The sequence below is a fragment of the Eretmochelys imbricata genome, chromosome 9 (genome assembly GCF_965152235.1).
Source record: "Eretmochelys imbricata isolate rEreImb1 chromosome 9, rEreImb1.hap1, whole genome shotgun sequence".
NCBI classification, from domain to species: domain Eukaryota; kingdom Metazoa; phylum Chordata; order Testudines; family Cheloniidae; genus Eretmochelys; species Eretmochelys imbricata.
Window position 1 is genome coordinate 47,098,092 of NC_135580.1, and position 20,610 is coordinate 47,118,701.

General features: G+C 42.6%; 1 protein-coding gene across 10 annotated transcripts in view; it reads left to right on the forward strand.

The window, feature by feature from the left end:
• Positions 1-326: 326 nt before the first annotated feature.
• WDR33 (WD repeat domain 33) overlaps positions 327-20,610 on the forward strand; it is a 104,134-nt gene continuing 83,850 nt past the window's right edge. For 6 of the 10 annotated variants that reach the window (XM_077825494.1, XM_077825501.1, XM_077825504.1 and 3 more), the window contains exon 1: positions 327-446. The gene's annotated coding sequence lies outside the window, so the exon portion shown is untranslated. Of the gene's footprint in view, positions 447-595; positions 618-8,409; positions 8,478-17,096; positions 17,272-20,610 lie in introns of those variants that run through there. The other 4 variants (XM_077825495.1, XM_077825498.1, XM_077825497.1 and 1 more) reach the window with 4 other exon arrangements.

Here is a 20,610-nt window from a genome sequence, read left to right on the forward strand (position 1 = left end):
GGCTCAGGCTTCGTACCGCCTCCTGGGGTCCTATAGTACTTTTTGTTGTCAGAAGGGGATCTCAGTGCACCGGCGTTTAAGAACCCCAGGAGTAGAGCGTAGTCCATGTTACTTCTCTGTACGCATGCGCGCCCACTTGCAGCTCTGTCCCTGTCGGGTCGCCCCTGTATCAACTGCACGGACCCGCACCGTTTACAACTGGGCTCCCCTTGCGCTTGCGCAGAGGCGGTCTTGGCTGCCGCTGCGTCCCTATCCTCGGCCAGGTCCTCCACGGCGCCTTGGAGCGTACTGACGTAGAGCGCGTGCACCGCCCCGGTCGTTGGAGGGGAAAAGATGGCGGGCGGTCGCGGTGGGGGCTCGTGAGGCAGCGGCTTCCGGGCTAGGGGGAGTGTAGAGAGCGGCGCGGCAGCGGGGTCCGGTGGCGGGGATAAGAGAACAGTCGGACGGTGAGTGCAGCTAAGTGACGGGCCGCCTGGGGCGGTGCAATGTGGCCAGGCGGTGTGGCTCCTCCGCCATTTTCAGGCCGTGAGGCCGGGGAGAAGGGGGCCTAGCGCCTGGGTCGGGGAGGGGAGGGAGGAGCTCCGGAGATGGGGAGAGAGAGCGCGGAGCCTTGAGAGGTCAGTGGGGGCTTGGGTTTGAGGCCCGTAGGGTACGGGAACCCCAGGGCCTGGAGCGGGCTCCTGGAGAGCCAGCTGGAGGCTGTGATGGGGGCCTGGAAGTAGCACGAGAGCTCGTGGGGGGAGGAGGGCGGGTGGCCCCATCGCCCCTGGACAGAAGTTTCTGCTTCATCTTGCTTTTCCTCCTGCTGCCTGTGGGTTAGGAGACCCCATGCCTGTTGAGTGTTATCTGTGCTGTTTGGCCTCGGCCATATGGCATAAATGGAACCATGTACGGCTGGCGATTGTTATAAGTTTATTTTGCAGAGTACATTAGACTTAATTGCAATATGATCCATCCCTGTGGTTTTACAGATGCAAACTTATTCTTTGCATAGCAAAAAAACTTGACCCACTAAAATCAGAACTCAACATTTTAGACAGAGAGAAAACCTTAAATTTTTGTTTCTTCAGGAATTAGATGGTATTTCTCTTTTGATATGTAACTTACGGCTTGATATACTCCTTTTTGCTAGCATTAAGTAGCCCTACATTCCTTGTAAGTGATACTATTCTGTATTTGTATACTATGTCTTATCTGACCATATTAACTGTATTACAAAGTCTAATGTAGGTAAGTAGTCCTACACCCTACTTTTTTGTATTTAACCGAACCCTGAATTTATTTCCTAATCAAAAGTATGATCCTGGAGGGTATTTTTCTAACAATGGGGAGAGCTGAAGCAGATCACTGTCTACCATTCCTGCTTTCTAAAGCTGAAGTTTTGATGCTGGAAAATACTTTGACTAAATAACTCTTTGAAGGGAGAGATTCAAGAGTGTGAACAGTTTTTCATCTCCAGTCCTACTAGATTGTATTTCTTTATTGGACAGATTACATTAAAAATATAAGAGTATTTTAACCCTTCTGACAAATAATTTCTGAATCTCTGCCATATGAACACTGAGCCTTATTAATCTGTGGACCGCATGTCATCTTTAAGTGAGTTTACTGAACAACAACTTGTTAGATACTGTCAAACAAATTAAACACACGCTTGTATGAGAATGAGTCACAACTAATTAAAGTTAATTCTTGCTATTTATCATTTCACAACGTTTTTTACTAAAAAAAAAACCAAACAGTTGCAAGATTAATCCTGCATTTTAGTAATTGATCTTGTATTCAAATATATACACTTTTGTTGATTTTCTAATAAATACCACTGTAAGCTAATGGTATACTGAGTGTTAATTTGAGTTCACTCACTTACAGTGGTTTGGTTTAGCTATCTTTTGTATAGCTGGTAAATTTTCCAAACTCTGTTTTTGAATGCTGGAAGCTAAAAAAAAATTGGACAATAGAATACTTACAATGTATTTTTAAAGTTTTAATTATGTGGGTCAGTCACTTTTTAGTGCAGGAATTTAAAATTTATACTTGCAAGTTATAAGAGTTTTTTTACAAAGCTAAGTAATGTTAGAAATATTGAATATGTTCATGAAATATACAAAAATCAGGTTTTGTTGAGATTTAAAATCTCCCTTGCAGTTGTTTGAGTTCAGATACTGAAGTATTGTGCTAGTACATGAAAACTGGCAAGTGAAACCTGCTACTTTATTTTCATTGTCCAAGGTTAGTGCAAAAAGTAAACATCAGCAATGAAATTGGACTTTAACAATGTTCAGTTTTAATCAAACTGATTGGTAGAGCAGGTAAGATTTTAACCTTTAGCAAAGTTTTAACATGACTTGATTTAGTTTTTCCCCTCTTCCCTACCTTAACGAGTGCTTAAGGGTTGGATTACAAACAAAATTGGTTTATTTTACTGTCCTGAAAACTCTTTGTGTGCTTTATGTATTTTTGATATGTATTCATTATATATGAAGAGTCACCTAGTGTTGACAAGGATTCAGAGTAGTGTGAAACCCGACATTATGCTCTTCTTACTCCTGGGTTTATAAAACTATTCAAAATTTATTTGAATGCCAATTCTGATTCAACCTACATTCCACATCCTAATCTGTTTGCAGTTGTAGTCCAGTTGTGAAACATGTAGTGTATTACATGGGGACATAGCATGTGTGTGCAGCATATCTCCTCCTTTCCTGCTGACTAGATTCTCATCTGTTGTTTAACTTTACCATTGCTAATATCAGACGTTCTTTAACATAAATTGCTGTATGCAGCATTTTTGCATTTGTGACATGAAATTACAGCACAGAGGTGCATATTGGTAGATTGAGGGTTGTGGTGGGATGAGATGAAACCTGAATGTCTAATGTTATAGCAGAAACGTGCACCTTTTGGGCAAGGAGGGAAAGCAAGGAATGGGACAAATATTTCAGGTCTATAGAGGTATGAGAAGCAAAACCTGTCACCAGCCTAATATTTTTGTTCTTTGAATGCCACCTGTGACCTACTGATTTGAAAATCTTTGTTCATTTTCAAGCACATCTGGGATCCCTATGTTTCAATCCTGGGTTTGCTAGTATTGACTTACTGTATGTCCCTGAGCAACTGTCCCTTTTCTCAGATGGGTATAATACCATATCTAGCTCAGATGGTTATGATTAACATTTTTAAAGCCCTGTGTAAATGCAAAGTGGTACTACAGCTTACAAAAGACTCATTTTATGCTTTAAAACTAACAATACTAACAGTCGTCAGTTAACTACTACTTCAACGCTTAGTCGAACAGTCGGCCATAGCAATCTTTCGCAATTTGGTCTGTTCCTGTGCAGCTGCAAGGGTTTGACAGCCTGAGAGTCCAACATCAGAACAGACTGGATGAACCCATGTAATTAGGGGTGTGCTTCTGCGCTGCCTCCACCCCTTGCTGGGTGGAATTTTATCCTGGCTGTTATAAGCCAGTCAGTTTACCTGCTTTCCCTATATTGTTTCTGTGTAGCAACTACTTAAATAGGAGCAGTACAGATCTGAAGGAAGTCTACACATCCACAATGGAAACTGACTACAAATACACTCTGGCCTATATAGGAAATGATGTAGATCTAGTGACTCTGTATATGTCTACACTACTGATGCTACAGCGCTGCAGATGAGCTGCTGTAGCACCATAGCATAGACACTTGCTACCGCAACAGAAGGGGTTTTTCTGTTGCTGTAGTTAATCCACCCCCTTGAGAGGCTGTAGCTAGGTTAACAGAATAATAATTCTTCTGTCGATCTAGTGGTGTCTATTCCTGAGCTCAGGACAGCTCAATTATGTGTCTGGTGTGAGAATTTTTCACACTGCTGAGTGACATAGCTAGATCAACCTAAGTTTTGGATATAGACCTTACACTCACACTGGGATTTTCAAAGGAACCTAAGAGAGCAGGGTGCCCACCTTTTCCTAACTCTTATGCTCCTTTGAAAAGCCCAGTATTTTAATTAAAGGCTGTATATCTTGGTGTTGGAAAAAACACGTAACTTAAAAATAAAACCAAATTTCACTGTTTCAGACGCTTGTCCATTAAAAGATGTCTTGTAATCTGCCAAGTGGGGAAAATGAGGATAATACAGTAATAATTTGAATAAAACAAAAAACAGGCATACTTGTGGCACTTTAGAGACTAACAAATTTATTAGAGCATAAGCTTTTGTGGGCTACAGCCCACTTCATCAGATGCATAGAATGGAACATATAGTAAGAAAATATAAATATACACACATACGTACATACACACGCGTGCACACATACACAGAAGGTGGAAGTTGCCATACAAACTGTAAGAGGCTAATTCATTAAGATGAGCTATTATCAGCAAGAGAAAAAAACTTTTGTAGTGATAATCAAGATGTCCATTTAGACAGTTGACAAGAAGGTGTGAGGATACTTAACATGGGGAAATAGATTCAATATGTGTAATGACCCAGCCACTCCCAGTCTCTATTCAAACCCAAGTTAATGGTATCTAATTTGCCTATTAATTTAAGCTCAGCAGTTTCTCGTTGGAGTCTGTTTTTGAAGCGTTTCTGTTGCAAAATTGCCACCCTTAAATCTTTTACAAGGTGACCAGAGAGGTTGAAGTGTTCTCCTACCAGTTTTTGAATGTTATGATTCCTCGTGTCAGATTTGTGTCCATTTCTTCTTTTGCGTAGAGACTGTCCGGATTGGTCAATGTACATGGCAGAGGGGCATTGCTGGCGTATGATGGTATATATCGCATTGGTACGAGCCCCTGATGGCGTGGCTAATGTGATTAGGTCCTATGATGTGTCACTTGAATAAATATGTGGACAGAGTTGGCATTGCGCTTTGTTTCAAGGATAAGTTTCTGGGTTAGTGTTCCCAAAAACCTCTTGTCCACACACTATTTAAAGAAACTGTGAAAGAAACTGCCCAGGTAGTTTTTGGAACACTAACCCAGGAACCTATCCTTGCAACAAAGCCTGATGCCAACTCTGTCCACATTTATTCAAGTGACACCATCATAGGACCTAATCACATTAGTCACACTATCAGAGGCTCGTTCACCTGCACATCTACCAATGTGATATGTGCCAGCAATGCCCCTCTGCCATGTACATTGGCCAAACCGGGCAGTCTCTACGCAAAAGAAGAAATGGACACAAATCTGACATGAGGAATCATAACATTCAAAAATTGGTAGGAGAACACTTCAACCTCTCTGGCCACCTTGTAAAAGATTTAAGGGTGGCAATTTTGCAACAGAAACGCTTCAAAAACAGACTCCAATGAGAAACTGCTGAGCTTGAATTAATATGCAAACTAGATACCATTAACTTGGGTTTGAATAGAGACTGGGAGTGGCTGGGTCATTACACATACTGAATCTATTTCCCTATGTTAAGATCCTCACACCTTCTTGTCAACTGTCTAAATGGGCCATCTTGATTGTCACTAAAGTTTTTTTTCTCCTGCTGATAAGAGCTCATCTTAATGAATTATTTTCAGAGTAGCAGCCATGTTAGTCTGTATCCGCAAAAAGAAAAGGAGTTAGTCTGTAAGGTGCCACAGGTACTCCTTTTCTTAATGAATTAGCCTCTTACAGTTTGTATGGCAACTTCCACCTTGTGTGTGTATGTATGTGTGTATATATACACACACAATCTTCTTACTATATGTTCCATTCTATGCATCCGATGAAGTGGCTATAGCCCACAAAAGCTTATGCTCTAATAAATTTGTTGGTCTCTAAGGTGCCACAAGTACTCCTGTTCTTTTTGCGGATACAGACTAACACGGCTGCTACTCTAAACGTGTCATTAAATAAAACAAAATAAATCTCAACTCTAGTATGTTAATGTTGAGAAACCTCTTAAATATACTTTGTTTAAAGAACTTCTCAAACTTTATCAATGCAAATTTGAAGACTGAATGTTCTCATGGAATCTTATTGAGATCGCAAAAGAAAGATACAGGGGAGACTTTGGGAACGTTTCAGCAATTCTAAGCAGTTTTGTAGCTGGGCAGGTAGTTCTACCACAGTTTCTTTAAATAGTGTGTGGGCAAGAGGTTTTTTAGATGTGACTAAACTATGCTGTTAGCTACAAAGAGAAATGTTATCCCTGAAATGGTTTCAACTGTAGTACACACAGGACTTGAGTCAAATAATTTTATAAAAATATTTTATTCACAGATATATAAAATAGTAGTAGTTTTCTTGTTTTTTCCACCCACAAATAAAATTATATCTTCCCATTCATGTCTGTTTCTAGTTTTGTTTATACTGTAACAAGCCACCTCTACCTATATTTTTCCCAATACAGAAGGAGAATTTCCTTTTCTTCTTCCATTTCATTTTCTAATCCAGATATAAACCTTCCATACAGTACTGTTGCTAAATCTGAACATATTTTTTTCATTCAGTTTGTTTTGGAGAAGTGTGCTCCAAAATTTAATAATACATTAGTATGCAGTGCAGTTGTAGCCTTGTAGGTCCCAGGATATTAGAGAGACAAGGTGGGTGAGATGAATTTTATTGTACCAACTTTTGTCACATCAAAATGCAAAATGGAACTGTAACCCACTTACCCCCCCTTTTTGTCCTATGTGTGCAAAGGTGTGCAAGGGCCATTTTACCTTGAATGCACAAAAAGAAAAGGAGGACTTGTGGCACCTTAGAGACTAACAAATTTGTTTGAGCATAAGCTTTCATGAGCTACAGCTCACTCCATCGGATACCTTGAATGGTCCCTTACAATATGTCAGGAATGGCCAAATTTACAGACCCTCCGAGCCGCATACAATGATCTTCATAAGTTCAAGAGCCTCAAGACATGCACAACCTACCCCATGGGGTGGCGTCTACCAGGGTGAGGGGCTTCTTTTCTGATGTCCCCCTGCTGGGCTAAAGCCACTAGCTCCCCCCCTGCCCAGTGTTGTAGGTGGAGAATGGGGGGGCGAGTACGTGGGGGGCTCCAGGAGGTGCACTTTAACAGTAAAAGAGCCGCATGTAGCTCAGGAGCCACAGTTTCGCCATGCCTGTAATATGTGCTAAGTACTTATACTAAACAATCTGTTGTACCTTGCATGGCTGTGAAATGGGAGTACCTTTTCCAGACTTGAAGAAGAGCTCTGTGTGGCTTGAAAGTCTCTTTCACCAACAGAAATTGGTCCAATAAAAGGTATTACCTCACCCATAATGTGTTTGTAAGAGCTTGTCAGTATTTTGTCATGGTCTCATGGTGGTTCTCTAAAGGAAAACTAAATGTAATGTTCTCATTAGTACATTTCACTATAAGGAATACATTACTAACTTTTTAAACAGTTCTTTCCCATGTTTGTGAACTAAATTTAAAAAACAATCAGACTGGAGCATCTGCAGGGAAGTATCAGTATAATAGCTGTGATACAGTTAATTGTGGACTTAGTTAACATATAACATGTCTTTTAGTATATTTTACTACAGGGGTTCTCAACCTTTTTCTTTCTGAGGGCCCCCTCCCCAATGTACTGTTAAACTCCAGGGCCTACTTGTGCCACAATAACTGGTTTTCTGCATATAAAAGCCAGGGCTGGTGTTAGGAGGTAGCAAGAAGGGCAATTGCCTGAGCTCCTGCAAAGGTATATTGCTCAGGCTTTGGCTTCCATTCTGGGTGGTGGGGTTCAGCTTTCTACTCTGGGGCCCAGCAAGTGTAATGCTGGCCCTGCTTGGTGACACCCCACCCCCCCGAAACCTGCTCACAGCCCCCCAGGGGGCCCTGAATCCCTGGTTGAGAACCACTATTTTAGTACATATTTAACCAAGTTAAAAGTAATTGTTGCAATTTTTTTAAGGTGATTAAGTTTAAATCTTATTTAAATATTTATGAATAGCTTTTTGTGCTCTTCACGGCCCCAGTCTGGTTCCAGTTCTCTCTAAACACTGACTGCCCTTGCCTTGCTTTCAAAATTATTACTTCATTAAACAGAAGTGGTCATAGTTTATAAAGGTGAGGAATGAAGAAGCATCCGTGCTAAACACTGAGCTGTGTGATCGGATCTTGAGAAATACCCTGGAAGTCCCAATAGTGGGAAATTCAGTGGTCTGAATCCCTTGGGATTGGACACCTAATTTGTACGAGACTTTTCTTGCAAGTTGTTTCCCAAAATGTCTTAAATGAGGACGACAAATGATACAGAAAGAAGAGATCCTCGTAGAGGCTTGAAAAGTAAGACCAAAGATTGAATAGGTGTGGAGTCTGTATTATTCTTTTAAGGGTCTGATTTAAAGAATCAGGCCTGTAAATATGCTGTATCACAGCATGCATGTTGTGAAATGTTAGTACAGTCTGTCCCTGATTTACTGAGCTTGCAGATAAGAAACGCCTACTTAACTGGTGGCAAACTCTGTCCCTTAGGGTTACTGACAGAAGCAGAGCTTTCAGAGACATGGCTTGCTGACATCTCCAAGGCAGGTTGATTGAAGGTAGGAAAGAAAGATGTTACAGGACTTCAGGCCTGGAGAGATCTTGAAGTTGTCAGGATTGAAGCTCCCTGCTGGTGGTTACCTCCCTTCTACTACTAAACCTGTCATTCCTTAGGGAAACTGTCTTCCTATATTTGGGGAAAATCCTCTGTTGAACTCCTGATCTTACAAAGGTTTGGGAGGGGGTTGATTACACAAAACATTTGTGAACTTGCGCTTCCACTATATGATTTCAGTGAACTATAAGGTGTTACTTAAGTGTTTCTGCCACCTACCTACCTACATTATTAGCCTCATACATTTTGTATCATTTGATGCTGTTTAATAAAGTTTAAATTTAGTCACTGAGTGGTATGGAGTATACAAAATGTATGTATTCTTATGAATGTTACTTATAATTTAACAACAGTATAGCTTCTTATCCCTATGGGAAGTCTAGAAGAAGCAGCTTTTGATTCTAGAATCCTCAGAGATATGGTGGTTGTTCATGAGTGTATTTATGGAACATGTTTATAAATAAAATTTGGGTTTTGAATTTAGCATTCAATAAAACAGCAATGCATTCTTTCTATTTCCTTTGCTTCAGTCTTACAATTGCACAAAATAATTGCTCAAGTTTTCCAGTGTGACAAGTAAGCTTTTCTTTCATTTTCTGTGAGTTTATCTTGGTCTGTCTCCCTTTTTTTTTTTTTTTTTTTGTCGTTACACCAATAATTACTTGCCTACCAGTAAATTGTGACTTTGAACAACAAGAAGTGATCTTGAAGAGTTCTTATGTACTGTCAGATGCTCACAGAAATCATGCTTTCCCAGAAATATCCTTTTATGTATCCATCTAAATTTTGTAAGGTGTTTAAATTCCAGTACTGCTGTACACAAGGATTTAGTGTGGCAACCATAGTATGGACCAGTGAACTTATTTTATGTAAGCATTACAATACTCCTCCTTTGAGAAGCATTGACAGTGTCTAGGTTGGGTGTTTAAAAAGCAAATGTTTTATCCAAAGGTGCCAGCAATGCCATTAGAACAAACTTCAGGCCCAGAATTGCCGGAAGCAGTGCTGTTTAGAAACATAATTGCTTGGAGCTTGGAAACTCATTTGTCAACACACGTTTCTTGGACCTCAGCAGTAGTTCATTCTTTCCTGGATTAATGCAGCACCCAGTTCTAGTGGAGGAAGATTATCTACATCTTTCTCCTCAAGTTGTGCCAAAGGAAATCTAGTTTAGCCCAACTATGGGCTAAACTCTAGAAATAACTTGAGCCAGAATACAAATAAAAAAACTGAGTTTTATCTTTAACTAAATATTCATAAATTAAGAATAGATTACATCTTCAAAATAGTTCTTAGTCATGTCTGACACTATTTCACTATGTCTATAACTTAACTTGTGATGCTTTCTCTAAAAGGTACCATATATTACCCCTAGGAAGTCCAGTCTGACTAGCTTAGGACGCATGGGATAGTTAGTTCACTATCTAAATGCATGTTGAATGACATTCAAAGATGTATAGTATCTTTAATTTAAAAACCATAATTTGTAATTATATGATTAGAATATACCTTGTGCCTTGAAAATGAGGTGATTAGTGTACTCTTTTACCTCCTTACTCACCAGACATGAATGATGATTGAAGATCTTAATTCTGGTCCTTCAGTATGGGCACCCTGACCACATATTCCTGCAGTATCTTTTGACGATGAAGACAATGTATTTGGTCTTGGAGTTAACCAGTATTGCTTTATGATTAACCAACATATGTCAGAGCTTTAATAAGTTCATCAATGTGCTGTGATTAATTTCCTCCTCTACAACATTCCCTGCATATTGGAGCTAGAGATAGTGTCAAGGGATCAAAAACAGTGTGAAACACTGATCTTACTAGTGATTATCCCACAAAACCTGGTCCACACACTAGCATTTTTTTGCACTACCAGTACTGCAGCTGTGTCAATAGTAGGAATGGTGGTAGCACTTCTAGCATACTAAGTGGCCTCAAATGTGTTTTTACTGTTGTCTTCTAGAATTTATTAGAACAGCATTAGATGACGTAGGAGTAGAAAGTGTGAGCCTGCCTACACTAGTTCTCCTACCTTTTGATGAGCTGCACCAGTAATAGTGCAAGGGAAATTTCCAAAGAAAATACTAGTGTAGATGCGTCCACAGACACACACAAAACAAGCCTCAGTATTGATTTTGAAGTCTGGGGTGCTTGTCCATTTTTGGATCAGTAATACTTAGCATATGGAGAAACATCTTGGGATTCGTGAAGGTTGTTACTTCTCTTAGGAAAATCAGACTTGAGACCACATCATCGTAAATTGTACTCTAGATTTCCCAAGGCCATTAAATGTTTCTGAGCAGGTAAGTATAAAGATTCTTTAAAGTGGATTTTCAGCCTGTATCCAGCTCAGGAGGCAGAACCAGACCTTTTAGTCATTGGCAGAGAGGGCATGACCTGGAGCTTTGGCCAGTTTGAGAATTTCTGTGGCTACAGCTATAGAACTACTTAATTTAACTTTGATTTCAGAAGATTTCTGAACCATTTAATTAAAGCTATTGCTTTTATTCTCAGCAGAAAAAAACCAAAAACCTGCTACCCAGATATAACCCAGAAGTTGAATCTTTCCTTTGAGAAGGACTGTAACATCCATTGCTCCTAACATGAAGTGTGTCTAAACTGCAATGTTGGAAATATCACATTCTCCATTACAGGTTACATCCTTGTCCTGATTTCTAGTATTAAATAAAAAGAAGAAATTAGGCAGTCTACACCACCCGGTTTGAATGAAACAAACATTTGGGATCAATCAATGTACCACTTCAAAATGGAAACACAATCTATTTAAGAGATCTTATGGGTGTATAAAGCAAATAGATAGATCCCTAGGATTAACCAACCAAACACTACTCACGAGAAAGCTGATGAGAGAGATCCATGGATGTCTGTACATTAGGCAGTTGCTGGTCAAATATGGAGCTGTTCGAGAGAATTCAAACTGTAATATGTTTTAGCTAGTCCATTGTGTCTATCAAGAATTTATGTTTGGGAGTATTTTTCTCGGTTAAGTTTATTCGCTTCCTGCCAAAGCTTATGGAGAAAAATGTGTCAATTTCAGCTACTTTTACCTGGTGCCATGGCACCACATTGTGGTTAGCAAAACTGGGTCCTAAGATCTCAGGCAAATATTAAAATGTAGTGTAGAGTATTTTATGGGGGGGGGGACACGGACGGACAAATATGCTGCTTGTAAGTGAAACAGGTTATTTTTCTGAGTTGGTACAGTGAATTTGCTCTTCTGATCAGCTGCCCTCCCTATGTAAATAGACTACTTCTCCTTAGTATTTACTGAGATTGAACCGCAGGTTACTGCGTATGTTCTGTGGGAGGATGAGGGTATGTGGTGGTTTTATCTTTTTAATAAAGACTGCTAATATTAATGTGAAACTGTTCTGTGGGCGTACTTGCTAACTTCACTACTCATAAGGCTTGACTTCTGTTTGGGGGGAAATTGCCAGTTAATTTTGACAGCGATGTGAAAACTAATAGTTCAGCTGTCTGTATACAGGTTGAGTAGCTGCATTACTCCCTGGATTGTAATCAATTTATAAATTTGATGGATGGATTTTTTTCACTACAATGTGAAGTCTTTCTCTGAAGACTCCTGCTGCTGGAGTCTTCTGTAAGGAAAAACATATTTGGAAATCGCTATAGAAACACCTGAAGGGAGGTAATAGATACAGTGTGTTTGACAAGCATTTCACCAAAGTGTAGCACCTGTGTTGTGCTTAATGCATGCACTGTGGAAATGATTTTGGCCTTCAGTTAACGCCATAGAGGAGACCACCTTGAAGTCATTAGGGCTCTGCATGTGGGCAGAGGTCTGTCTGCATGAAGTAACTTACAGAATCATGGATTTTGTTTGTAATATTAGCATTAAACTTTCCTTAAAGATGGCATTATAGAAAAAACCCTCTTTAGACATTGTTAATGACTGCTTAACAAAGTCAAGAGTCTTGTAAAGGTTGTGTTTTTGAGACCTTCATGTAGTTGTTGAACTTCTATTTTTAAACACCTTTTTTCCACGATGCTGCAGACTAGTAATGCAGAGATTTAAGACGACATGCTTTTAAAATATTGCTGTGGGGCTAAATATTACTGAAGCTGGTATGGCAAAATGGATATGGTATGGCCTTTTATAAATTATTGTAAGGGTAGCATTTTTTTAAATGTGAAAAGTAGCATACTGCAGTTTGATTTCAAAGGTTTACTTCAGACTCTGCCTTTTTATGTCTAAAGCAAAATGTGTAAAATTCCCACCATCTGGCGGTTGATGAACTTGGAAGAGTGTCTGGAATACTCCCCTCTCCCTCAACCCTCCCCCCTCCCCCCCCCCCCCCAAAAGAGACATCTTAAACTGAAGTAGTAAAAAATGAATGATTAGAATTGTAGATGTGGTCTCTCCCCCCCGGAATAGCCCCAAAACATTGTGTTAAGTCTTGAATGTCTCCCAGTCAACACTGCAATAACAGCTCTGTTGAAGGACTTTATTTCAACGCTGTTGTACCATGATATAGTTAAACATGATTCTGTTTCATAGTGTGGGTGGGATCCTAAGTGTGTCTGAATCATGCTGAAGTCTTGGACAACCAAACAGGTTTGAATGCATGATTCTGGTTCCTTCTCTATTGTGTGAATCATCTGTACTATTTTTTTTTCCTGCATTTGGTCTGCTTCAGGCAACAGGTTTCTCTTGTGGATTTTCTTTGTAGAGTAGACTGCTTTGTCAGCATTTTTCACAGGCAGGCCTGGTGAACTGCACTGATGTCTCCCCAGGCTTCTGCCTCTGTGCTCAGGTAGAGATTTTCTTCATCAAATTTGCTCTGAGGACTCCTTTTCCAAGTTCTTCTGGCCATTTTCACCCTCTCCCTGCAGTTTGGTGTCTGTCAGAGCAGGAGAATGGGGATACAGTTAGCTCAGTGGTGGGCAAACTATTGGGGCTCGAGGGCCACATCGGGGTGTGAAATTGTATGGAGGGCCAGGTAGGGAAGGCTGTGCCTCCCCAAACAGCCTGGCTCCCTGTCCCCTATCCGCCCCCCTTCCCCGGGACCCTCCACCCCTAACCACCTCCCCGGGACTCCACCCCCTATCTAACCCTCCCCATCCCCTGACTGCCCGCCCCCAAACCTCTGCCCTATCCAACTGCTCCCTGTTCCCTGTCCCAGGATCCCACCTGCTATCCAACTGCCCCCTGCTTTCTGACTGCCCCCCAGGACTCCCTGCCCCTTATCCAACCCCTGGTCCCCTTACCATGCTGCTCAGAGCAGCATGTCTGGGAGCTGCACTGTCCGGCCGGAGCCAGACATGCTGCCGTGCTGCACTGCATGAGCACGCAGCCCCGTCACCCAGAGTGCTGCCCGCGTGGCTGCAGGGGAGGGGCTGGGGCTAGCCTCCCGGGCCAGGCAGGCCATAATTTGCCCACCTCTGGTCTAGCTTAAGCAGATCCCCAGCACTTCAGCATTGCAGTAGAGCTCATATGTTTATATGGAAGGGCTCTTATTTCCACAGTCAGGATTCGGATGAATGGGAATTATTTCAACTGTCAGCATATCCATTTCATTAAGTTAGTTTCTCATGGACCCTAAATCATGATTACTTTTGTGCTGGTTGATTTTTTTTCTCAAATCCAGGTAACTTCCCACCAGTCAAACGTTTAAAGAGGCTTTGGTGGACTTTGATGTTTGTGCTGTGAGAGGATAATGACAAAACCATGGCTGTCTGTGCACAAAAGACATTATGTACTTTCCGACTAGATGGTTTTCATAAGTTTAAACTTGTCCTTCTTGAAAGTACAAGTTTCAGTACTTGGATCCTTTCCCTTCTGGTTCTAGACTGCTGCTTCAACTATGACATCCCTTTTTCTGAAATCAGCGTTATTTCAGAGGCCCTAATCTGATATTCATTGGACGAATGGCACCTCACTCTAGTATTGCAAACTCTTACTAATTCCTTTTTGAACTACTAAGAGAAGTAATTGTTCCTGAATTTTCTAACTGTAAAATCTTTATTACTTTTGGTCATATCTATTTGGAGGGTTAGCAAGCTTGTGTGGCCTCTTCCATCAAGCACCTTGCCTTTTGATTCTCCACTGTCAATAAGGTGGTTCCAAGGTCAGCCCTAAAGTTTGTTTTGAAGACCGAGATGGTCCCAGGGTGGGGTGTCACAGTAACCCAGCCTGCTATGGAAACATGGATATTATTTCTTCCAGTTTGGATTGTCATGGTATTGCAACCTGCCCTCATAGGTAAAACAGGATTTCGGTACAAGTGAAATACAATCTTTGACAAACACCAAGCAAAAGTCAAGATTGAGGGGAAAGTATTAGTAATGGAGAGGAATACCTTAAAGAACTTTGTAATTTTAACAGCCGAAATGTTAGACAAATTTAACTTTGCCTAACTTAAAAAAAACACATTTGAAAGCATGAAAACACAATTAAGATCAGCCTTAGTTCTACGTCTTATTTGTCCACTGCTCTGGCCATCTTGTGGGAAGGTGTAACTAGAATCTGGCAAGCATCTTAATATCACAATTAGTTGCTTTGGAGGGAAGCCAGCAAACCATCTCTAAATCTGCCTTACTTTCAGAGGCTCAGAATGGGGCCACTTCTGGGTCCTGTGGTTTGGGGGAGGCAACAAAAACTCCCAGATGGGAGTCAGCTTATGGGAGCAGTATCATTTGCCTATTCCTGGTGGACCTACGGCAGCTGCTGCAGGGCAGGGTGAGACCATATGGTGGGTCCTGTGTTCCCCTGGACCTGAGTCTATATTGATGTGGGTTGCACATATCTCCAGTAACTACTCTTGTCTGTACAGCATGAGTTACATGGGGCCATAGGGTTAGAGTTAAGTTTGTTTGAAGCACCTTAACTGTGGATTTCTGTATTCTGGATTTTTAAAAAAACAAATTAGAGCCTAAATTTATAATTCATGGTTACAGGATTAGTTTCACTTTTGACCCGCCTTCTGTCTCACCTGAGTGGACCCTTTGAAGTGAAAGGCCCTGATTCTTTACTCCTCAGGGTGGAATCCTCCAATTTTCCTGCTTAAGGACCAGGACTCCAGGCTACAGCACCCCTCTTTACAAATCACGATGCCTCAGTTGGTCCACCTGGGTTTGGCACCTGCAAAAGACTTCCCTTTGAGAGCCATGATCTGTAGATAAATGCAATGACTCAACAGTATTTTCAAAACAAAATCAGTCTATATGACTGTAACATTCAGAGTTAAGTGTCAAAACAACAAAACTACACACGTATGGCTTCCCCAAACCTTAGGGAGGCTTAGCTGTTTTAAGACCCATCCATCAGGGTTTGTCTCTCTCTGTCAGTCTTCCATTCTTTAACAGTTCCCTGACATCGCATGTCCTCTAATGAGCTCAAGCTCAGTTTTCATCTCATCTAGAGTTCTTTGTTGCAGGTTTTAGGCCTGTTGACTCACTCCCTGTCCCAAGGCAGGGGTATTAGGTCCAGCATAGTTAAGAGCAAAACTTTAAAGGTTTTGACATCTATACTGTCAGTGAAGTAGTGGTGATTTGAGTTATCTAAAACAGTTGTCTGCCTTCCTGCAGAGGAGCAATGAGCTCCTGCAGGAGTTAAGCCTTGGACCTCGGGTAAAAAAAAAATTTAATCAAATCATATTATTCATAAAAGTAATAGCTATCTTCCATGTTCTTCATAATAACTTTCTAACTTGAGTTTTAAAAACTGCATAAATCTTTATTTTGTTACTGTTTGTTTCTCAATTCTAAATTTATTTATTTGTCTTGCTATTTCTTTGTTTAAAAATAGCTAATGATGACTGCAGAACATTTAACAAGTGCTGGGTTGCTTGTGGAGGTATGCAGAAGTACAGAAGAGAGGCTTGGATTGAGGGCCAGGAATTTCACCTCCTTGTAGGAGGACTGAAGCTATGCTCCTGCAGAGCACCTGAACTCTGGCAGAGTTGAGCTATCCTAAGTTTCATAGGCGCAAAACTGTAGGAACTTTGTTATAGACTTTTAGGATATGTCTACACAGCAAAGAAGAACCCATGGCTGGCCTGTGTGGCTCAGGCTGCATGGCTGTTTCACTCCTGTGTAGACATCTGAGCTCAGATTGGAGCCCAGGCTCTAAGACCCTGCAGGGTTGGAGGGTCCCAGAGTTCAGGCATGAGCCCGGATGTGTACACAGCAGTGAAACAGCCCCGCAGCCAGAGCCCCATGAGCCCAAGTTGGCTGGCACAGGCCAGCCGTGGGTTTTTCTTTGCTGTCTTAGCCATACCCTTAGAGTTTAGAAGCCTCTGGCTGTGTTTGTCTTATGGAAAGTGGTTTTGACCCTTGCACTCTTCATTAACCATACGTGTTCTGAATCTATAAAGTACTCATTGTCCCCTTGAATTGTTGGTCGTTTTATTTAGAAAACTCTGTTGAACTACCCAGTCAACATTCATTTGCCCTGCTCAGACTGGTGGTTCTGCTTTTTTTGTTTTTGTTTTTAATTAGGCACAGTTCGCATCTGGGCACTGTCCAGTTCTACTGCCATTTTAGCTTATCCATTTCCTTTTCACTTGTCACAGTTTCAGATTAACAGAGGAGGAGTGCCTTCAGTGGTCCATTCCAGGAGTTCCCAGCCAGGTCTCAGATCTTTAGTTGTCACCTGTCTCTGCAGGTTCCACTCAGTGACTGGGGATTTAAGGCTGCACAGCTCAATGCCTTACATTATAATACCCGAGCAAGCCAGTCTTCCTAAAGGTGAGCTCTTGTGTGTTGCTTTCTCCCTGAGGGTTATGAACAGTGTGTTGCCAGCAGTCACAAGTTACCACATAGCTCTTTCTCAGCAAGAACATTTATTCCTAAGGTAAAAGCATTACAGAGAAAACAAAACAAACAAAACCAGAAGAAACCACACCATTAAAAATTTCTGTACAATTTCAAAAGTCACCAGTTAGTTAGGGGGCTCTACTAGGTCAAAGTTCTCCCAACCCTTCTAGTAGAAGCGGTTAACCACAAGGAGCGACAAGGTCAACCCCGGGCTACCCCTAAGAAAAAAGACCCCAAGAAGTTAAACTTGTTTGGGCGTAACGTTTATTCATCCTCTAGCCTCTGGTTATGAGTGGCCAACCATCAGGCCCTCCTAGGATGCTATGATTTTAACATGTGGCAAGCCATGGCCAAGTTCGAGGGCTCTCTTCCTGAGGCTTCTAGGAAGGCGTTCCAGGCTATTATGGAGGAGGGCACGACTGCAGCCTGGGCAATGCTCCAGGCAGTGTCAGATGCAGCGGACACTGCCCCCCAAACCATGGCCTCTACTGTCGCCATGCACTGGGCATCCTGGCTGCTCCTCTCTAGCTTGTCCACAGAGGCTCATCAGTTGATGCAATAAGGTCCATGGACTATAGACCCTTAAATCGCTGGGCCTGTATCTGTCCGGCCCTGCCTGCAAGCGGTTTAAGCTGCAGCAGCCTCAGGGCCAGGGGAGCTACCCCTACCAGGAGCCTCCCCATAAGAAATCCAGCGTCCTAGCCAACAGCCTTCACAGGCCTCTCAGTCGAGCTCGACCTGTGATAAGCTGGCGGGCAAGCACTCGTTTTGAGGGTACGTCCAAGGGTGACATACTGGATTCTTCCCAGGATTCTCCCTCCCTCATTTTTGCCAACCGCCTTTCTCCTTTCCTCTCTGCGTGGGCATCTATAACATCTATAACATCCTCAGTATGGTGGTGTGGGGTTACACCCTCCAGTTACTTTCTGCCCCTCATTCCCATTCCCATGTCCCGTCCATCTTTAGGGACCCTTCTCACAAGAGTCTCAAGGGGTTACTGCAGCTAGGTGCGGTGGAGATCATTCCTCCAGAGTACAGGAGGAAGGGGTTCTGTTCCCACTACTTTTTAATCCTGAAAGGTCTTCACCATCCCTGTGATGGTGCTTACCTTGCTGCAGTGGTGGACCGACTCCAGGAAAGTCCTGGAAGGAGTTCCCTTCATCAGCATTCCTCACTCAGTTGAGTTGGTTTCGGATGCCTCGGACCTAGGCTTGGGTCGCACCTCGGCTCCCTCCAGACCCAAGGTATGTGGTCCCTAGAGAAATTGACGCTACACGTAAATGTCAAAGAGCTCAGGGCAGTGTGCAGAGCATTCATGGTCCTCCTACCTCACCTGTCAGGCAGAGTGGTCGGAGTCCTGACAGATAACACAACCTTGATGTTCTGTATCAACAGACAAGGGGGAGCACGATCCTTGGCCCTCTTCCAAGAGGCACTCCATCTCTGGGACTTCTGCATCAACCGCACAATCTGTTTAGAAGTGTGTCACCTTCCGGGTGCCAAGAACGCGCTATCAGATCACATAAGCAGGGACTTCTCCTCTTACCACGAGTGGGTGCTCCACCCGAAGGTAGCTGGCATAATCTTCCATAGGTGGGGAACTCCCCAAGTGGGATTTGTTTGCCACCAGGCAGAACAGGAGGTGCTACAGGTTTTGCTTCAGATGGGGCCTGGGCAAGGGCTCCCTCTCAGACGCCTTCCTCCTGCTGTGGGCAGGAAGCATGATGTATGCTTTTCCCTCCAATTCCACTCATCATCAAGGTCCTAGCAAAAATCAAGAGAGACATTGTGCAGGTTATCATGATGGCCCCCGCGTGGCCTTGCCAGCACTGGTTCGGGACGCTATCAAGCTTGTCAATGATCCCTTCCTGGCCCCTTCCGAACCAACTGGACTTGCTGTCTCAGGATCATGGTCGACACTTGCACCCCAACCTCGTGTCCCTCCACCTCACGGCATAGATGTTGTGTGGCTGAACCCAGATGGATGGGCCTGTTCAGAAGGGGTCCAGAAGGTTCTCCTCGAGAGTAGAAAGCCCTTGACTAGGCACACCTACCTGGCAAAGTGGACAATGTTCTCCCACTGGGCTGCTGAACAGGGCATCTCCCCTTCGTATTGTTCGGTGCAGTCGATCTTAAACCACCTGCTTGATTTGAGGAACCAGGGCCTGGCACAGTCCTCTATCAAGGTACATCTGGTGGCCATTTTGACCTTTCATCTGCCAGTCCAGGGGCAGACAGTGTTGTCCCGTGACGTTTAGATTCCTCAGAGGCCTCGAGAGAGACTTTAATCAATTCCAGACCCCGGCCCCTCAATGAGATCTCAACTTAGTTCTGTCCAGGCTCACAGGCCCGCCCTTTGAGCCTTTGGCCTCAAGCTCACCTATCATGGAAGGTAGCTTTCTTGGTGGCGATTGTGTCAGCGAGGCAAGTCTCCGAACTGCAAACCCTGACCTCAGAACTGCCGTACATAAGGACAATGTCCAGCTCCGGCCTCCACTGTTGGAGTTTCCAGCAAGAAGGAACTGAGGGTAGGGGGAACCAGTGACACCCTATATACTGCGGCATGTGCGCAATATTCCAGGGGGCACTGGAGCCAGTCCCCTACGGATACTGCTGAGGGAAAAACTTCTGGCATCGGTGCATGTGGCGAGCGCATACACCTAGGTTGAATGGACATGAGCAACATCTCAAAGAACACCAATTACGGAAAAGGTAACTGTCTTTTGTCATACCTTCCATGAACATGGAGAACAATTGATCACAATCCCCTTTATAACAGCTCTTCTTAACTTACATTAAGACTGTTATAAGGTTCCCCCACACACACACTTGTTTTTATCAAAACTAAACATGCCCAGTCTCTTAACCTTTCCTTATAGATCAGGTTTTCTAAACCTTTTCATCATTTTTGTTGCTTTCCTCTTGATTCTCTCTCCAATTTTTCCACATCTTTCTTAAAGTGGTATCCAGAACTGGATACCAGTACCCAGGTGAGGCCTCACCAGTGCTGGGAGTCTTACATACGGTATTCCTGTTAATACATCCCAGAATGTTAACCTTTTTCACAACTGCATCACATTGTTAACTCATATTCAATTTGTGATCCAGATTCTTTTCAGCAGTATTACTGCCTACGCAGTTGTGCCTTTTGATTTTTTTCCTTCCTAAGTTTAGTACTTTGCAGTTGGTTTATTGAATTTCATCTTGTTGAATTCAGACCGATTCTTAAGTTTTTTAAGGTTGTTTTGAATTTTGATCCTGTCCTCCAAA